Source organism: Chiloscyllium punctatum, chromosome 29 (assembly GCF_047496795.1).
Source record: "Chiloscyllium punctatum isolate Juve2018m chromosome 29, sChiPun1.3, whole genome shotgun sequence".
Classification (NCBI taxonomy): Eukaryota; Metazoa; Chordata; class Chondrichthyes; order Orectolobiformes; family Hemiscylliidae; genus Chiloscyllium; species Chiloscyllium punctatum.
Genome location: NC_092767.1, coordinates 27,854,188 through 27,874,443, shown reverse-complemented (window position 1 = coordinate 27,874,443; position 20,256 = coordinate 27,854,188).

The window sequence follows — 20,256 nt, the reverse complement described above, 5'->3', positions numbered from 1 at the left end:
AGTATACAACATCTACTGCTCTGCCCTCATCCACCTTTTCGATAGCTTCTTCAAAAAGCTCAATTACATTTGCAAGACACGATTTTCCTCATACAAATGGATACTAACTACCCTGAATCAAATTCTGCCTCCATAAATATCCAAAACTCTTCGCTTTTAAGCTCACCTCCAACAATTTACCACAATAGATGTCAGTCTCACAGGTCACTAGTTCTCCTTACAGCTCTTCTGAAATAAAGTCACGATATTAAACACTGTCCAGTTATCAGACACCTCACCCGTAGTTATAGATGATGAAAACATTTTGCAAGGGGCCCCGTAATTCGTTCCCTTACTTTGTATATCTGAGTGGGATGCATGAGACCAGATCCCAGAGATTTATCCATCTTTATATTCCCTAAAACCTCCAGAACTTCTTCTGTGATGTGAATTGTTTTTAAAACATTAATATTTATTATTACATTAAAGGAAGAGTCTAATTAAAATCTCAGATATCATTTTATGACAGTGAATTCAGAGAAATTTAGAACCCAGCAAAGGAGAACCAAGAAACTGCTCAGAAAATCAAAAGGAGAACGTGAATGCAAACAAGAAACAAACAAATGGACAAAAAGTTCCAATCGATATTTGAAAGGGAAATGAAAGCAAAGTCCAGTGTGGAGCAGTGAATGTGTGGACAGGATAAATTATTGTAGAGAACAGGGAAATTACTGGAAAAATAAACGGTTACTTTGTGTCTGTCTTCATGGAGTAAGATCCAGAAAATCCCCCAGAAACACCAAGTGACTGTGGGCCTTGTGCAAATAAAGAAAATAAAATCCTTCCTATCAGGGAGGAGGTAGGATTTGGAAACAAAGCTGGATTGTGCATTGCTAAATCTGACGGACAAAATGTACTTCATCCCAGAATTCCGGAGGAAGCAGCAATTGAAACATTGATTGCATTTGACAGCACTGGGTTTTACTCTGGTCATTCACAAAGGCAGGAGTCCATTCTGGGTAAGTGGAAGATGATTGATGTGGGAGACAGTAAGGACTGCAGATGGTGGAAGTCAGAGTCAACAAATGTGAAGCTGGAACAGCAGAGCAGGTCAGACAAGCTCCAAGGAACAGGAAAATCAATGCTTCCAGCTAAAACCCTTGGATAACCGGAATGTTATGAACTTAATCCGACTATTTGCAAAGGGAAGAAGAGGGAGATTGGTGACCTACAGATCTGCTAACTTGTTATCCACAGTCAGGAATCTGTTAGATTCTATGAGAAAGAATATGATCTTAGATATTTAGAATGTAACAGGAAAATTGGAGATAATGATTATACATTTATGAAAGGGAAATCGTTACTGAGAAATGTTTTTCAATTTATTTGAAGATGTTTCTTGTAAACCTGGACAATGGAGAACCAGAGATATGGTATCGATGTGTATTCCGGATGATTTTTGAAGACCTCACACAGTGAGTTCGCAAATAAAGTTAAAGGTGGGAGTATTGGCAAGAACATGTGCAAATGGAAAAGGAAAAGTTAGGTTGGCCTTCATTGAAAGGGATTTGGAATATCGCAGTAAAGACATCCTGCACCAGTTGCAGAGAGTGTTGGCCAGACCGTATCTGGAATGTTGTGTTCTGGTCTCCTGATCTGAGGAAGAATATGCTGAGTACAGACGAACTACAATAGAGATTCTCCAGATTAATTCCTCTGTTGAGGAAACGTGGCCTGTGCTATTGAGAGGTTCAAAAGAATGAGGCATGATCTCGGTGAAACTTAGAAACTTCACACAGAGGAGCCCGACTAAGACAAAGACATGGAGAAGTGCTGGCAGGCAAGATTAGGAAGAATCCCAAAATATTCCAAATGCACATCAAGCAGAACAGAGAACCGGGAGCAATTAGGGCCCATTAAAAACCAGCAAGGCAATCTTTGTTTGAAGCTGATGAACATCGGCAGATACTTATATGAGAGCTTCATATCTGTTTTACTTGGGAGAAGGAGGATGCAAGTACAGAATTCGAGAAGGTGGACTATGAAGCTCTTCAGTAGATTGGTATAAAATGCGAGCAGGGATTGATGGTTATAGCTGGGATACAATTGGTCACATCCCCTGATCCGAATGACTTGTGTCTCAGGATACTGTGGGAGAGATGAGAGACGAAAAGGCCTAACCAAAAGTTTTAAGTCAACTTTTGTCACAGATGTGGTGCCAGAGGGATAGAGAACAGCTGATGTGGTTCCACATCACAGGAAGGATGCTGGAGATAGACCAGGCAACTTTCAACCAGTGAATATCAGATCAGTGTCAGAGAAACTATTGGAAAAAGCAGGGAAGTACAAAATCGATCTCTGTTTGGAGAGGCAATGTTTGATCAGGGAGATACCACATGAACTTTATCAGAGGGTAGTCTTGCCTAACGGATTTGAGTGACTCATTTTCAAGAAAGCCATTCATCTTGATTCTTAGCAAGATCTTGAGAAAGCCCCACATGGGAAATTGATAAACAAAATAAAGTTACATCCAAAATTGTCATCGTGGCAGGAGACAGAGGGTGGTGGTAGAAGGCTGTGTGCCTGGTGATCAGTATCCGGTGGGTGTACCACAGCGATCAGTGCTGTGTCCCATATTATTTGTGGTATTCATGATGTAGAATGTCCGGGGGGGGGGGTGTGGGAGCGTGGGGGTAGTTTGTGTGGACTGTGCTGAATAAGTTTGCATTTGACACCAACATTGGCTGATGGTTGACAGTTAGGAGGAAGGTCTTATGTTACAGGAAGATATAGATGGAATGGTCAGATGGCAGATCATTGACAGATGGACTATAATCCTGATAAATATGAGGGGATATACTTTGGAAGAAGGAAGCAGACAGGGGCATACACAATGAATGGCAGCACTTGAGGAAGCTCAAATGTTGCTTCTCCAGAGATCCCTGATTTGAAAGGTTATTAGGTTACTCAAGAAGGCATATGGGACCATAGACAGAAACATTCTTCATTGAGCCATAGATTATAAGAGCTTTTTGGGACTTTGGTTAGACCACAAATGGAATACTGTGTGCATTTCAGGGTTGCACAGGAAGAGGAGATTTACTAGGGTGTTCTCTGGGATGGAACGTATCAGCTATCAAGAGCAACTGGGTAAACTTGGGTTGTTTACTCTGAAGCAGAGGAGGCTGATGGGGATGTGATTCAGAAGGATAAGATTACGAGAGGCATGGACAGGGATGGGAAGAGAGCAGGAGTAAGGTGGGGAAATGAAGGAACAGCTTTTTTGTATTTAATGGAGAGAAAAATCAATAGACTGAAGGGACCACCACTGCAGTTCCTGTTTTATATTTTTTACCGTCAATGATCACATTAAGAGATATTTACCTTGGGAAAAGTGCATAGAGGCGATGTTCGGCAATATGGGTGACTCTTACCTGACTTCAAGATATCATGAAAAGGGAGAGATGAATCACCCATTCAATAGTTTTGGCTGAGGATGGTGCATTTCCTGCATCCTAGTCTTTTACACTGATGGACAGGGCTGTTCCGTTTTTCAGGATGGGGATGTTTGTGGAGCCCTCTCAGCCAGTGAGTTGTTTAACTGTCGATGACTATTAATTGAGATCACAAATAGTCTATCACTATTTATGATGGGATGACACATGATCATTGGTCAATTAGAATTGGGATCATTTCACCTTCTGTATCAGATGTTAGTCCTGCTGCTTGGAATGCAAGCAGCCAAGTGCAGTAGCTTTAATGGGGTTGCCATCAGTTTTCAGTAGACATGGTTTTGACCCTGGCATATTCACCCACACTCTTCACTGAACCATCGATTGATGGCAATGGTAGATGAAGGGATTATCGGGGAGAAAAGTTACAGACTGTGGTTAAATCTGAATCTGTTGCTGTTGTGGTTTACAGCACCACATGAATGGCCAGTCTGAGCTGCAATATCTGCAATGCATTCTGCTTCCTATCCCCCAGTTCACACCAAGACCCATTCACCCATCGTCCCTGTACTCAGTGACCTACTCTGGTTTCTGATGGAGGAACACTTCAATTTTAATATCTTCATTCTCCTGAGGGTCCCTTCATAGTGTCATACCTCCAATTTATCATATCACACAAAATCCTTTAACATGTTCATCTGAATCTCTTCCCTTCCAATAATGCCACCTTCTGTGTTTAAAGTGAATGTCTTCCCTTCTGTTTCACTCCCTGACCATGATTAAGAGCTCTGTAGGGTCAGTGATGACAGCCATGTGTAGTTTCAGAACCAATGAAGTCGTGCACATTGCGCTAGTGTTCACTTCCCGGTGTATAGTGCTCCATGTTGGACAGGGCGTTGGAGCAACCTTTTGTACACATCACACAACCTTTTGCAACTACAGACCAGTGAGCCTGACGCCTGATGGGAAAGTTACTGGAAAAGATCTGAGGGTTAGGATCTATTTATATTTAGAAAAGAATGATCTTATCAATGATGGTTTTGTGCGGGGGAGATCGTGCCTTACCAACTTAATAAAGTTCTTCGAGGATGTGACCAAGTTGATAGACGAAGGAAGGGCTGTTGATGTCATATACATGGATTTTAGTAAGGTTTTTGATAAGGTTCCCCATTGTAGACTAAAGGAGAATGTGAAGTCTCATGGTGTGCAGGGTGTTCTAGCTCGGTGGATAAAGAACTGGTTGAGCAACAGGAGACAGAGAGTAGTAGTTGAAGGGAGTTTCTCGAAATGGAGAAAGGTGACCAGTGATGGTCCACAGGGGTCAGTGTTGGGGCCACTGTTGTTTGTAATGTACAGAAATGATCTGGAATAGGGTACTGTTGGTATGATCAGCAAGTTTGCAGATGACACGAAGATTGGTGGAGTATCAGAAAGCATAAGGAACTGTCAGAGAATACAGGAGAATATAGATAGATTGGAGAGTTGGGTGGAAAGTGGCAGATGGAGTTCAATCCAGACAAATGTGTGGTTATGCATTCAGGCAAGACTAATTCTTGAACGAATTATACAATGAACGGAAGAGCCTTGGGATAAGTTAATGGGCAGAGAGATCTGGGAGTGCAGGTCCATTGTACCCTGAAGGTTGCTGCACAGGTGGATAGAGTGGTCAAGAAGGCATATAGTATGCATGCCTTCATTGGATGGGGTATTGAGTATCAGGTAGGTAAAAACAATGATTGCAGATGCTGGAAACCAGATTCTGGATTAGTGGTGCTGGAAGAGCACAGCAGTTCAGGCAGCATCTGAGGAGCAGTAAAATCGATGTTTCGGGCAAAAGCCCTTCATCAGGAATAAAGGCAGAGAGCCTGAAGCGTGGAGAGATAAGCTAGAGGAGGGTGGGGGTGGGGAGTAAGTAGCATAGAGTACAATGGGTGAGTGGGGGAGGGGATGAAGGTGATAGGTCAGGGGTGGGGGGGAGGGTGGAGTGGATAGGTGGAAAAGAAGATAGGCAGGTAGGACAAGTCAAGGGGACAGTGCTGAGCTGGAAGTTTGGAACTAGGGTGAGGTGGGGGAAGAGGAAATGAGGAAACTGTTGAAGTTCACATTGATACCCTGGGGTTGAAGTGTTCCGAGGCAGAAGATGAGGTGTTCTTTCTCCAGGCGTCTGGTGGTGAAGGAGTGGCAGTTAACCTCCATGTCCTCGGCAGAATGGAAGGTTTATTGAAATGTTGGGTCACAGGGCAGTGTGGTTGATTGGTGTGGGTGTCTCGGAGACGTTTCCTAAAACGCTCTGCTAGGAGGCGCCCAGTCTCCCCAATGTAGAGGAGACCACATCAGGAGCAACGGATACAATAAATGATATTAGTGGATGCGCAGGTAAAACTGTGATGGATGTGGAAGGCTCCATAGGCCCTTGGATAGAGGTGAGGGAGGAGGTGTGGGCACAGGTGTTACAGTTCCTGCGGTGGCAGGGGAAGGTGCCAGGATGGGAGGGTGGGTCATAGGGGGGTGTGGACCTGACCAGGTAGTCACGGAGGGAACGGTCTTTGCGGAAGGCGGAAAGGGGTGGGGAGGGAAATATATCCATGGTGGTGGGGTCTTTTAGGAGGTGGCAGAAATGTCGGCGGATAATTTGGTTGATTCGAAGGTTTGTAGGGTGGAAGGTGAGCACCAGGGGCGTTCTGTCCTTGTTACGGTAGGAGGGGTGGGGTCTGAGAGCAGAGGTGTGGAATGTGGACGAGATGCGTTGGAGGGATCTTTAACCACGTGGGAAGAGAAATTGCTGTCTCTAAAGAAGGAGGCCATCTGGTGTGTTGTGTGGTGCAACTGCTCCTCCTGGCAGCAGATACGGCAGAGGTGGAGGAATTAGGAATACAAGATGGCATTTTTGCAAGGGGTAGGGTGGGAAGAGATGTAATCCTGGTAGCTGTGGGAGTCGGTGGGTTTGTAAAAAGTGTCAGTGTCAAGTCGTTCGTCATTAATGGAGATAGAGAGGTCCAGGAAGGGGAGGGAGATGTTTTTGGAGGATCTTGAAGGAGAACTGTTGCTGGTGTTTTTGAATCTGTAGTCTGTCCTGTTTGTCCTGTTCGGGTCTGATCTCTGCTAATTTAAAGGTGGTCTGGAGTCCGTGTGGAATGAGTTGGTGTTCAGCCACATGGAGAAGATCTTCTTGAAAGATTGAAAAGAATCAAGCATTTTAATTGCAGATTTTTGTCTTACACCTAACCTAAAGCGGGATACAAAAATATAGGGGCAGACACCTAAATAGATTTTTCATAATGCTCAGCAATGATTGTTTCTGTTCAAAAATAAGGACTCAGTAAGAAGATGAACAACCCACAGTTTAAAGACTCTGTCAAGGCGAGTATTCAATCCCAAACTAGAAAATTCAAATTGGCAAGAACTAGTGTAGGCCCGATTTGGAATGCTTATTTTCGGCCTAAGGGGCAGATTATATCAAATGAAAAACAAGAAAAATGTGATGAAAATAAATTGGCATGAAATCTCACAACAAGTAGCAAGTATTTCTCCGTGTATCCAAGAAGATAGTTCAAGATGGGTGTGTGATCCTTGGAAGAAAGAAAGTCAGGCAAGTCCACATCTCCATTTTGCCAGAGTGGTGAGGAGAGAAGGACTGGGGAAGCGAGGGCTGCTGGGAAGGGTGCGTTTTCCCACATTAAAAGGGACTTATCTCGGGAGTTGGGCCTCCATTTGCTGAGAGGTGCGAGGGAGGAGCGAAGGACTTCTGGGAAGTCATATATTTGTGTGGTTGCGTTACCCAAAACACTACTCGGGTAATGTCTCCCAGCCATCTTCCTCCTCTAACCAAAAAAAAAGATTCTGTGCGCCAGATTGGTAAGGTTACAAGTTTATTTTTTTATTCTTATTTTTCAACAGTCTGTTTGGGAGTTTAGATTCATGGGAATGGAGATTAGGGCAGTTGAATATACATCCTGCAGAATGTGGGAGCTAAGGGTCACCACTAGTGTCCCTGCTGACTACAGCTGTGGGAAGTGCACCCAAATCCAGCTCCTCCAAAACCACGTTAGGGAACTGGAGCTGGAGCGGGATGAACTTCAGATCATTCGGGAGGCAGAGGGGGTTATTGAGATGAGTTACAGGGAGGTAGTTGCACCTCAGGTACAAGAAAAAGGCAGATGGGTTACAGTCAGGGGATGGAAAGGGAACCAGCAGGCAGTTCAGGGATCCCCTGTGGCTATTCCCCTCAACAATAAGTATACTGTTTTGGATACTGTTGGAGGGGACGACTTACCAGGGGAAAGCAGTGGGGCACAGGTCTCTGGCACAGAGTCTGTCCCTGATGCTCAGAAGGGAAGGGGGAAGAGGAGCAGAGCAGTAGTCATTGGGGACTCTATAGTTAGGGGGACAGACAGGAGGTTCTGTGGGGGTGAGAGAGACTCACGGTTGGTGTGTTGCCTCCCAGATGCCAGGGTTCGTGATGTCTCTGATTGTGTTTTTGGGATCCTTAAGGGGGAGGGGGAGCAGCCCCAAGTCGTGGTACACATAGGCAGCAACAACATAGGTAGGAAGAGAGATGGGGATTGAAGGCAGAAATTCAGGGAGCTTGGATGGAGGCTTAGTGCTTGGACGAACAGAGTTGTTGTCCCTGGTTTGTTTCCCATACCACGTGCTAGTGAGGCAAGGAATAGGGAGAGAAAGGAGTTGAACACGTGGCTACAGGGATGGTGCAGGAGGGAGGGTTTTGGATCCTTGGATAATTGGGGCTCTTTCTGGGGTAGGTGGGACCTCTACAAGCAGGCTGGTCTTCACCTCAACCAAAGGGGTACCAATATCCTGGGGGCGTGGAAATTCGCTAAGGCTGTTGGGGTGGATTTAAAATAATCCAGCAGGGGGATGGGAACCATAATTGTAGTTCAAGTATAGAAAACGTTAAGAGTAAGGACGTCCAAAATCAAGTTTCAGGGAAACAAGATGCACCGGCAAGCAAGAAGTTGGTTTGAAGTGTGTCTACTTCAATGCCAGGAGCATCCGGAATAAGATGGGTGACTTTGCAGCATGGGTTGGTACCTGGGACTTTGATGTTGTGGCCATTTTGGAGACATGGATAGAGCAGGGACAGGAATGGTTTTTGCAGGTTCCAGGATTTAGATGTTTCAATAAGAACAGGAAAGGTGGTAAAAGAGGGGGAGGTGTGGCATTGTTGGTCAAGGACAGTATTACAGTTGTAGAAAGGATGTCTGGGGACTCGTCAAATGAGGTACTTTGGGCTGAGGTTAGAAACAGGAAAGGAGAGGTCACCCTGTTGGGAGTTTTCTATAGGCCTCTGAATAGTTCCAGAGATGTAGAGGAAAGGATAGCAAAGATGATTCTCGATAGGAGTGAGAGAGACAGGGTCGTTGTCATGGGAGACTTCACCTTTCCAAATATTGACTGGGAACAGTATAGTACGCGACTATAGATGGGTCAGGTTTTTTTCCAATGTGTGCAGGAGGGCTTCCTGACACAGTATGTAGACAGACCAACAAGGGGTGAAGCCACATTAGATTTGGGACTGGGTAATGAGCCTGGCATGGTGTTAAACTTGGAAGTAGGTGAGCACTTTGATGATACAGACCATAATTCTGTTATGTTTACTTTAGTGATAGAAAGGGATAGGTGTATACCACTGGGCAAGAGTTACAGCTGGGGGAAAGACAATTACGATGGGATTAGGCAAGATTTAGGAAGCACAGGATGGGGAAGCAAACTGTAGGGATGGGCACATTAGAAATTTGGAGAGTATTCAAAGAAAAAACTCCTTGTGTCCTAGATAAGTATGTACCTGTCAGGCAGGGAGGAAGCTGTAGAGCGCAGGAACCATGGTTTACAAAGGAAGTGGAATCTCTGGTCCAGAGGAAGAAGAAGGCTTATGTTAGGATGAGATGTGAAGGCTCAGTTAGGGTGCTTGAGGGTTACAAGGTAGTCAGGAAAGACCTAAAGAGAGAGCTCAGGAAATCCAGGAGGGGACATGAGAAGTTGTTGGCGGATAGGATCAGGGTAAACTCTAAGGCATTCTATAGGTATTTAAGGAATAAAAGAATGATGAGAGTAAGATTAGGGCCAATCAAGGATAGGAGTGGGAAGTTGTGTGTGGAGTCAGAGGAAGATAGGGGAAGCACGAAATGAATATTATTCGACAGCATTCACTCTAGAAAACAACAATGTTGACGAGGAGATTACTGAGGTACAGGCTACTAGACTCGGTGGGATTGAGGTTCACAAGGAGGAGGTATTAGAAATCCTGCAGAGTGTGAAAATAAATAAGTCCCCTGGGCCGGATGTGATTTATCCGAGGATACTCTGTGAAGCAAGGGAGGAGATTTCTGAGCCTTTGGCATTGATCTTTAAATCGTCATTGTCTACAGGAATAGTGCCAGAGGACTGGAGGTTAGCAAATGTGGTTCCTCTGTTCAAGAAGGGGAGTAGAGACAATCTTGGTAATTGTAGACCAGTGGGCCTTACTTCAGTTGTTGGTAAAGTGTTGGAAAAGGTTTTAAGAGATAGGATTTATAATAATCTAGAAAAGAATAATGTGATTAGGGTTAGTCAGCATGGTTTTGTGATGGGTAGGTCATGCCTCACAAACCTTATTCAGTTCTTTGAGAAGGTGACCAAACAGGTAAATGAGAGTAAACCAGTTGATGTGTTGTATATGGATTTCAGCAAGGCGTTCGATAAGGTTCCCCACAGTAGGCTATTGTACAAAATGCGGAGGAATGGGATTGTGGGAGATATAGCAGTTTGGATCAGTAATTGGCTAGCTGAAAGAAGACAGAGGGTGGTGGTTGATGGGAAATGTTCATCCTGGACTCCATTTACTCGTGGTGTACCGCAAGGGTCAGTGTTGGGTCCACTGCTGTTCATCATTTTTATAAATGACCTGGATGAGTGTGTAGAAGGCTGGGTTAGTAAATTTGCAGATGACACTAAGGTCAGTGGAGTTGTGGATAGTGACGAAGGATGTTGTAGGTTACAGAAGGACATAGATAAGCTGCAGAGCTTTGCCGAGAGGTGGCAAATGGAGTTTTATGCGGACAAATGTGAGGTGATTCACTTTGGTCGGTGTAACCGGAATGCAAAGTACTGGGTTAAGTGAAAGATTCTTGGTAGTGTAGATGAGCAGAGAGATCTCGGTGCCCATGTACACAGATCCTTGAAAGTTGCCACCTAAGTTGACAGGGTTGTTAAGAAGGCATACAGTGTTTTAGCTTTTATTAATAGAGGGATCTAGTTCTGGAACCATGAGGTTATGCTACAGCTGTACAAAACTCTAGTGCGGCCGCAATATAAGAAGGATGTGGAAGATTTGGAAAGGTTCTGCTTGCCTGGTATGGAGGGAAGGTCTTACGAGGAAATTCTGAGGGACTTGAGGCTGTTTTTGTTGGAGAGAAGAAGGTTGAGAGGTGACTTAATAGAGACATACAAGATGATCAGAGGGTTAGATAGGGTGGACAGGGAGAGTTTTTTCCAAGTATGGTGATGGCGAGCACGAGGCGGCATCGCTTTAAATTGAGGGGTGATAGATATAGGACAGATGTCAGAGGGAGTTTCTTTAATTAGAGAGTAGTAAGTGTATGGAATGCTTTGCCTGCAATGGTAGTAGATTCACCAACTTTAAGTACATTTAAGTTGTCATTGTACAAGCATATGGACGGACATGGAATAGTGTAGGTTAGATGGGCTTCAGATTGGTATAACAGGTCGGCGCAACATCGAGGGCCAAAGGGCCTGTACTGCGCTGTAATGTTCTGTGTTCTATACCGAGAGAGACTCAATTAAACTGGATAAATTGTGGAGTAATTTTTGGATTGGGTGCCTATTTGTTCGACACCCGTCTTGCAAGAACGTTTCAATAAAATTCGCTGCTTCAGGATTTGACTCGGACTGAAATTTATTGATACATGAGCTCTGTTTCTCACAATTTGGGTGCTCGTCTGGGATGTCCATCATCACCAGCAGGGTTGGCACCATCGATGGCTGGGAAGACATGTCCCGTTCCTTTGAGAACAGCCCTGTGTTCCTCGGCGGTGGGTTCCCCCTTCTGGTTGACTGATCGAGATCTGATGAGAATCTATCTGAAGGGCATGGATAGGATAAATAGACAAAGTCTTTTCCCTGGGGTTGGAGAGTCCAGAACTAGAGAGCATAGGCTTAGGGTGAGAGGGGAAAGATATAAAAGAGACCTAAGGGACAACGTTTTCACACAGAGTATGGTACGTGTATGGAATGAGTTGCCAGAGGATGTGGTTGAGGCTGGTACAATTGCAACATATAAGAGGCATTTGGATGGGTATAAGAATAGGAAGGGTTTGGAGGGATATGGGCCGGGTGTTGGCAGGTGGGACTAGATTGGGTTGGGATATCTGGTTGGCATGGACGGATTGGACCGAAGGGTCTGTTTCCATGCTGTACATCTCTATGAATCTATGAGTGCTTATGAATTGGTCCCAAAAGCGTACAGACAGCAGTTCAGAAACATAAAGAAGGAACCACATCAAACTTAAGTTGAGTTTGAAAGAATGAAACATAATCATTTTGATAGATGGATGTGAGTCTTAAAGATAGATAAGACCTATGAGGCTCTGAGAGATTACTCTGCTGGAGGAGTTTAAAAACTCACTTCCAGAGATGGTAAGAATTCGTGTGGAAGAACAGAAAGTTCAGGAAGTGAGATGTGCAGCAGGATTAGCAGATGAATACATATTGGTGTATAAGAGAAGTTTCCGGGCAGAATTTCGCCCTGTGTGGGATAGAAGTTGGGAGAAGAGGAGATTCTGCACGAGGAAACAAAAAGTAGAGAACATGTAAATATTTACCACAGGTTCGAAAACAAGCCCAAGATGGTGGAAAGGAGGTGAAAGGCCTCAGGTGTTCCCACGGTGGGAAAGTGACACATGTAAAGTCACAGTGCTGGTTGTTGAAGAAAGGCATTGTGGGAAAAGATGTGGTAAAAGGAGCTGAGCCAGTGGCCTTAGTGAAGGTAGTAAAGGAGACCCCAAGAAGAGCCGAGGAGCTGAAGGAGAGTGCACAGCCGAGGCAGTGGCTGGGTAGGGGGTTAGTATCTGATCATTACAAAGAATTCATCTTTGTGGGTAAAGGTTACTCTGAGAGAACAGGGGGAGAAGAACAAGAAATTATAATTTTGAGAAATACACAATCTAACCAGTCTCAAATGTTAAGAGATGAGCGAATTTGTACACTTCCTGATCTGTTACCCGAGAGTTTGGTAATCTGTGGGATAGACAGACAAAAATTTAACATTGCTTTATGTAAGATCAGGTTGCAGTGCCAACTCAAGGCTGGGAGAGTAACAGTCCTGCTCCTCGGACGCTGCCTGACCTGCTGTGCTTTTCCAGCACCACTGTCTAATCTCGACTCTGGTTTCTAGTATCTGCAGTTCTTGGTTTTACCTGGGAGAGTAACAGTCAGAGTTTGACAGAGTGTTGGTTCCAGGAATTCAGTTTGTTCTTCTGAATGATTTGGCAGGATCCAAGGTGGGAGTGACATCCCTTCTTGTGGTGAAGCCCAAGGAAGATCAAGAAACTGAGGAGTTAAAAGAAAAATATCCTGATATTTTCCCAGGTTGTGTAGTAACAAGATCCCACTAACATAAGTCACAGCAAAAAGCAAAAACTGAAGAGAAAGATGAAGGAGTTGAGGTTCAGTTGGTGGATACCCTGTTTGATGTAATGGTGCAGAAAATCCTGAACAGGCAGAGGGTCAGACAGAAGCGTTTAGTCCTGAAAGGCTAAGGGACTTGCAACAGCAAGACAAGGCAATAAAAGATATATGTGTGGATGTTTACTCCGAAAAGGAGGCAGAGTGTATTCCTAAGGGTTATTATCTGAAAGATAGAATTCTCAGATAGAAATGGAGACCACGGCAGGTTAGTGCAGAGGAGAAATGGGCCAAAGTGCACCAGGTTGTGTTGCTGGTAGCATACAGACAGGAAGTGTTACGGTGAGCACATGAACTTCCTGTAGGAGGTCACCGAGGGGTATGAAAGATTCAGGCTAAGGTACAAAAACATTTTTATTCACCTAGAATGCACAATGATGTGGTTAACCTTTGCTGTATGTGTCATACATGCCAAATGGTCGGTAAGCCCCAGGTCGTAACAAAACCAGCCCCTCTGTTGCCAATTCCCTTTCGCGTGGGTTGTAATTCATTGTGTAGGTCCCCTCCCGAAACTAAAAGTGGGAACCAGTACATGTTAACCATAATGGATGTGTCTACCAGATTTCCGGAGGCAATTCCATTACGGAGTATCAAGGCAAAAAAGATGGGAGAAGAGTTAGTAGCTTTGTTCACACGGTATGGGCTACCCAGAGAGATTCAGTTGGATCAAGGGTCACATTTTACTGCTCGGCTGTTTAAGGAGATTACAGGTAGCTTCAGCATATGGCATTTTAATCCCAGTGTATATCATCCTGAATCCCAGGGAACTTCAGAAAGGTGGTATCAGACCTTGAAGACCATGTTGACAACATACTGTGAGGATTACCCGAATGACTGGGGTAAAGGTATCCCATTCATATTGTTTGCCCCAAATGAATCTACTCATATTACTCCCTTCGAGTTAATATTCCACAAGAAATGAGAGGCTGTTTGAAATTAATCAAGGAGAAATTGACAGGACCAAAGTCGGAGATCTCACACTTAGATTACGTATCAGAGGTGGTGGAGACACTAAATCGAGTCGATGATTTCGCTAAACAGCACGTAAAGAGGGCACAGCGTAGAATGAAGCAGGTGACAGATTAAAAACTCTGAGACTCAGACATTTTCCAGAGGGGAGGATGTGTTAGTATTGTCACAAGCAATAGGCGATCCCTTCAAAACCAGGTTTAGGGGACCTATCAGATTGAGAAAAAGTTAAGTCAGGTGATCTATCTAGTAAAGATGGCAGATAGGAGAAAAACTGTACTGGGGATGTCATGTGAACATGTTGGAACCTCATTATGGTAGAGACAAAGAACAGGAGAAATGGGTGTTAGTTACTGCCCCACAGAGCGAGGAATCAAATCCAGATATTGTGAATTTTGATGTGCCTCAAAATATGTTAAAAAATGAAGAAATCCTCGAGGAGTTGGACAGGTTAGTGAGCTGTCGGTCGAGGGGCTCAGTTGAAAGGTTTGCTACTGCAGTTTGAAGACATATGTAGGAATCAGATGGAGAGGACTAATACTGTTGTACATGAACTGGACATAGGGAATACTATTCTGATAAAACAACTTAATCTTTTCAAAGCCAGACAGGTCCAGATGGAGGTGGAGGCCATGCTTGACGAGGACAGCATTGAACAGAGCCAGAGTGAGTGGAGTTTGCCGATTGTCTCAGTTCCCAGACCAGACCAAACAGGAGTCAATGATTTTTTTGTGTGTTATCAGAAGGTGAACAACATTACAAAATTGGACTCATATTGACAAGCCAGTGACATCACAAAGTTAAGCTTACTGTGTGGTTACCTTTTTCAGAGACGGTGATAGAAATTTCTGTGTTTGTAACCCCAAATGGGCTACATCAATTCAAGGTGATGCCTTTTGGAATGAATAATGCACCCATCACATTCCAAAGACCCCTGAACAAAGTTGTGGCTGGGTTAACAGACTGTGCAGTCTATGGGGACAATGTAGTGATCTTTAGTAAGTCCTGGAAAAGGCACATGGTACAGTTGGCAGAACTCTGAATGACTACGAGAAGCAAAACTGGAAACAAACTTCAACAAAACTGAATTTGCGAAAGCAGAGGTGACATTCTTGGGATGTAACATCAGTCATGGAAGGTTGACCCCCATGGAATACAAAGACGAAGGCCATCAAGGAATTTCCACAACCAACCTCGAACAAAGAGGTTCATCAATTCTCAGGACTAAGCAGTATCTGCTGAAGAGTAACACAGCGTTTTGGTCGGCAGAACAATGCCAGGAGGTATTCGGCCATTTCAAAGCAATATTAAACATCACACCAGTTTTAGCGACACCAAACCTTTCAAAACCTTTCAAAGTTGCCATCGATGCTCATGACACAGGAATTGGAGCTGTACTGCTACAGGAAGATAAGGATGGGATTGAACTGCCAGGTGGTTACTTTTCAAAGAAACTCAACACCCACCAGACAAAATACTTTATGTTCAAAAAAGAACTATTGAGTTTGGTACTGGCCTTACAATATTTTAATGTGGATATCACAAACAATGTGTCAGAGACGGTCGTGCACACGGATCACAATCCTCTTTCATTCTTGGAAAGCTTTAAAGACAAGGAAATGAGACTATTTCATGGGAGCCTTATGTAACAGATTTTAATTTAAAAATCGTACATGTTCCGGGTCATAAGAATGTAATCACAGATGCAGTATCGCGGATTTAACTGATAATGTATTGGTATCTATTCAATGTTTTTAATATATAGGGAAGATGTTAATATGAAATTCGGTTAAAGTCATATGTATGTCATGGTAATGTGGTTAAGAAATAGAGACAAAAAGAAGCCATTTTTTCTTTATGATGGTTCATTTTCTTCTTAAGGGGGAGGTGTTACAAAGGTGTGGGCGTGTCCTGTACCTTTAAGAGAGAGAGGAAGCAAGAAAGGCCTGACTGAAAGCACAGAGTGTCCTGAATAATTTAAAAATGTAACACTTGGTTGAAATAAATACCTGCAGTTGCATTGCCATGGAACAAAAACAAATTCAAATTCAGCTAATCAGTTTAAATTCTGCCCCAGATACCAAAATCCAATCGAATTTGAATTTAGTGTTTTGATAACATCAGACCAATGAAGTGATTCGATGTTTTGGGCGATAAAACCAGACATTTTGAACAGTTAGGGGGAGTACTGTCATGAACCCCAACAAGAATAGACTGCTCATTGAATTGTTCTTTGACAGGAACCTGTCCATAAAAAAAGCTGAGCAGGAGAAGACCGAGGAACAGCCAACCTCAAAAAATCTACAGAGGAAAATCTACAAAGGAGAAGCTGACTGGATTTGAAATGTAACTTTTTTTTAAAAACTTCATCGAGTTTTTTTTAATCAGCACAGTATTGTGGAGTGGGCGTAAAAGACAGGTTTAAGAAAAAGGAGTTGTAAATAGTTGTCTAACATTCTCTGTTGAACTTAAAGAATAAAATTGTTAATTTTTATTTGAAGTAGTGAAAACTGGGATGGTCCTTTGCCTCTTGCAATTTAACAGGTTACAGCAAGAGGTGAACATCTCTGCGTGTTGGGTTTAAATTAACAGAGGGGTTTATCCTGTGTCATAACACCTTGCTGACTCCATCTGCGGGAAGTGCACCCAACTGCAGCTCCTTGAAAAACACTTTCGGGATCTAGAGCTGGAGCTGGAGAAACTTTGAATCATTCTGGAGGTGGGGGAGTTAATGAGAGGAGTTACAGGGAGGTAGTTGCACCTCAGGTACAAGAAAAGGGCTGATGGGTTACAGTCAGGGGATGAAAAGGGAACTAGCAGGCAGTGCAGGGATCCCCTGCGGCCGTTCCCCTCAATAACAAGCAGACTATTTTGGATACTGTTGGGGGGGAACAACTAACCATGGGTAAGTCATGGGGTACAGGTCTCTGACACAGAGTCTGTCCCTGTTGCTCAGAAGGGAGGGGGAAGATGAGCAGAGCATTAGTCACTGGGGACTCCATTGTTAGGGGGAAAGACAGGAGGTTCTGTGGGAATGAGAGAGACTCACGGTTGGAGTGTTACCTCCCAGATGCCAGGGTTCGTGATGTCTTGGATCATGTTTTCGGAATCATCGAATCATAGAATTCTTACAGTGTGGAAACAGGCCCTTCTGTCCAACACGTCCACACCAATCCTCGGAAGAGTAACCCACCCAGACCCATTCCCCTACCCTATTATCCTATATTTACTCCTGACTAATGCACCTAACCCACACATCTCTGAAAACTATGGCCAAATTAGCATGGCCAAGTCACCTAACCTGCACATGTTTGGATTGTGGGAGGAAACTGGAGCACCTGGAGGAAACCCATGCAGACACAGAGAGAATGTACAAACTCCACACAGACCGTCGCCAAAGGCTGGAATCGAACCCGGGCCCTGAGTGCTCTGAAGTGACAGTGCTAACCATGTAGTCACTGTGCCACCCATAAGGACCCCCTTGAGGGTGACGGGGGAGCAGCCCCAGGGTGTGGTGCACATAGGCACTAATGACATTGGTAGGGAAAGGGGTGGGGACTTAAGGCAGAAATTCAGGGAGCTATGGTGGAAGTTTGGAGCTCGAACTAACAGAGGTGTTATCTCTGGTTTGTTGCCCCTGCCAAGTGCTGGCGGGGCAAGGTATATGGAGAGAGAGGAGTTGAACACGTGGCTACAGGGATGATACAGGAGGCAGGGTTTTGGATACCTCGATAATTGGGGTTCATTCTGGGGTAGGTGGGACCTCTACAAACAGGATGATCTACACCTGAAACAGAGGGGCTCCAGTATCCTGGGTGGGGAACTTTGATATTGATCTTCGGGAGAGTTGAAACTAATTCAGCTGGGCACGGGAACCAAAATTGTAGTTACAGTGTCCAGGAGGATGAGAATAGTGAGGTCAGAAATATGGTTTCATGGTCGCAAGAGTCCACCAGCCAGCAGGAAAATGGTTTCAATGTCAGGAGCATCCAGAATAAGGTGGGTGAACTTGCAGGATGGGTTGGTATCTGGGACTTCGATGTTGTGGCCGTTTCGGAGACATGGGTAGAACAGGCACAGGAATGGTTGCTGCAGGTTCTGGGGTTCAGATGTTTCAGTAAAAACAGGGAAGATGGTAAAGGAGGGGGAGGTGTGGCAATGTTAGTCAAGGACAGTATTATGGTGGCAGAAAGGACATTTGAGGACTCATCTACTGGGGTAGAATGGGCTGAGGTTAGAAACAGGAAAGGAGAGGTCACCCTGTTGGGTGTTGACTATGGGCCTCCGAATGGTTCCAGGGATGTCAAGGAAAGGAAAGGAAAGATGTCGAGGAAAGAAAGCATACGGTGTGTAAGGTTTTATTGGTAGAGGGATTGGGTTTTGGAGCCACGAGGTCATGTTGCAGCTGTCCAAAACTCTGGTGCAACTGTACTTGGAATGCTGTAGAGTTCTGGTCGTCGTATTATAGGAAGGATGTGAAACCTTTGGAAAGGTTTCAGAGGAGATTTACTAGGATTGCCTGATATGGAGGGAAGGTCTTATGAGGAAAGGCTGGGGGACTTGAGGCTGTTTTCATTAGAGACAAGAAGGTTGAGAGGTGACCTAATTGAGACATATAAGATAATCAGAGGGTTAGATAAGGTAGACAGAGAGGGCCTTTTTCCTCAGATGGCATTGGCTCATACGAGGGAACATAGTTCTAAATTGAGGAGTGATAGATATAGGACAAATATCCAAGGTAGTTTCTTCACTCAGAGAGTAGGAGGGCCATGGAAAACCCTGTCTGCAACAGTAGTGTACTCACCAACATCGAGGACTGAAGGACCTGTCCTGTGCTGTATTGTTCTGTGTTCTATGTTTAGTGTGAGGAATTGAATGGAAACAAAGTATGTTATTGTTGAAAACAAAGGTGCAATCAAAAGACACAGAGTCCTGACACTATGTTATTTCCTCTTTGAAACTTCTCATGTATTTTGTTAGTTTGCCCAGATGTGTGGGTCAGAGAATTCAGTGAGGACAGGGGACTGTCGTTGCATTTCCTTCTCTGGCCTGCAGTGAACGATTACATTCCTGCCTCAGGTAACTGTCTGTGTGGGGTTTGCACATTCTCCCCGTGTCTGCGTGGGTTCCATCAGGGTGCTTCAGTTTCCTCCTCAATCCAAAGATGTGCGGGTCAGGTGAATCGGTAATGCGAAATTGCCCACAGTGTTATGTAAATTAGTCAGCGGTAAATATACGGGAATGGGTCTGGGTGGGTTACTCTTCAGAGGGTCAGTGTGGACTTGTTGGGCCAAATGGCCTGCTTCCATACTCTGAGCAATCTCATCTCATCTAACACTCACCTTCCTCCATATCATTGATTTTTCTCCCCACTTCACTCACTGTGAACAGATTACTTGACATGAATGTTGCTTTTGTGCATATCTAATTCATCTTTTGGTTTTGCTTTTGTTGTCCCACTTCCGACTAATTGTTGCTGATTACTAACAGCACTTTACACTGGCTTTACCCCTCCAGTCTCTGTCATTTTGCCCCTCAGATGGAGTCAGTCCTTGCCCATGAGGAAAGGAGTGTTATCATGTTGCTTCTCCTTCTTCTCCTTTCGGTCCATTCCACACGTGGACTCCTCGTTCCGTTATCTGCTGCATCCAACGTTGGCTCTGAGTTACTTGGATTGATTCACCAATTGAATTATTGTTATCACTGGATATGTCACGGCATACTTTAACTGGTCTCTGAAATGTTTCTGTGTCACCACATAAATAAGGGCATTTGTGCAGCAACTTAAGTTCCGCAGCGTATATCCAATCTGAGCAAAGAGACCAAAAGAAACAGAATCCAAGGAACAGCCAGCATTAAAGAAATATAAAATATTCAACAACCAGAGAAGTATGAAGCTGGCAGATATGGCAAAGTGTAAAATCACAGAATTCTTGCTGCTCTCTACCTCTGGATCATTCTGTTTTTCTCTGACCTCTCAGATCCTTCCGCACCTTAATGGCCTCGAAGATATGTCTGACAGTCAGAATGTTGATAAAGAGAATAAAAGTGAATGGGAACATTGGTGTTAAAAAAGTCTCAAAATATCTAAAACCTATCCACCGAGTGTCATTATAATAACTAGACCTGGTATAACAGTACCATGGAACATTATTGA